The sequence below is a fragment of the Anoplophora glabripennis genome, unplaced genomic scaffold (assembly GCF_000390285.2).
Source record: "Anoplophora glabripennis isolate ALB-LARVAE unplaced genomic scaffold, Agla_2.0 scaffold102, whole genome shotgun sequence".
Classification (NCBI taxonomy): domain Eukaryota; kingdom Metazoa; phylum Arthropoda; class Insecta; order Coleoptera; family Cerambycidae; genus Anoplophora; species Anoplophora glabripennis.
In genome coordinates this window covers 366,349-367,558 of record NW_019416316.1, presented here as the reverse complement: position 1 = coordinate 367,558, position 1,210 = coordinate 366,349, and positions in this window count along the sequence as shown.

Sequence of the window (1,210 nt, the reverse complement as noted above, 5' to 3'; positions counted from 1 at the left end):
TTTTTTATATTCTAAAATTCTTTAACTTAATTCCTGCTTTAAATAAAAAATATGGGAGTAAAAGACTGATTATAAAATATTTTTAAGTAAAAAATTATATAAAATTTTCACAAGTAACAATTAATAGTATAAGTTATAATTTTTCTGTACAAAAATTAGTTTAGATCTACTATTATCTGTAGAGAGTAAGGAAACATTCCAACACAGTTCATTATTTATTCTAGCTGAAGTTTTTGATCTCAAAATTTATTGTATGCGAAATTTTTGATATGTTAAAACGCAGATATTCAAAACATAGAAATATTGTGTGGGGGAGGGAGTGGCATGCTCTTACTTTGTATACATTATTTGTAATAGCAAAACAAAACGCTTCACTGGAACTACTCCTTGAAACTAAATGCCTTTATTTAATATTTAATTACGGTGTACACAGTCGAGTAATAACAAACCCAGTATCATAAACATTCAAGATAATTATAAGCAAAGCTATAACATTGCATCTCGTATAATTTATTTTCGTAGCACCTAGAGAACTATAATAGGCGAAAGGTAGGTATTGTTACAGACTGAAATTTACAACTACCGTTCCCTGGTGGAAGTTATAATATGACCCTAATGCGAGCGCATTATGACGTCTGAAAAACTAATTTACGGCCCTTGAAACAATATCATATTTCGTTTTACGTGAAACAAAAATTATTAAAATGTTACGCGAGGTTCAAGGTAGTTCCTCCCTGCTCAGGTGGGCTTACTTATAAAAAATATTTAAATAGGATATAAAGCAGGATTAATGTCATTTTTTTCAGAAATATGATGCTACGTATACAGGGTGAGTTTTTTTTCGATGTTTTATGTCTGGCAAAGTAGCAAGGATACAATAAAGCTTAAATGAGGAAAGATCTGCAGTTTTACGATCCTTATTAAATGTTACATTTATTTTTTGAAAAAACGTCATGGCTGACTAGATATTTGGAAAAATCCGAATTCGACCAATTCCTTCAGATGCGCGTAGCTCCATTGCTATTTATTTTACAAAAAAAAAAAATTAATTACAAAGTTTCAGGTTTTTGTAGTGTTAATAGGATAGTGTGGTCAAATTGTTCGTGTACAGCTTCATTTTCAAGTTACAACATAAACTTCAAGTTTTTTAAATGTAAACCATAGTTAGAGCTATGAGCTAGAAAAAATTGTCTTTATTCCTGACACATAC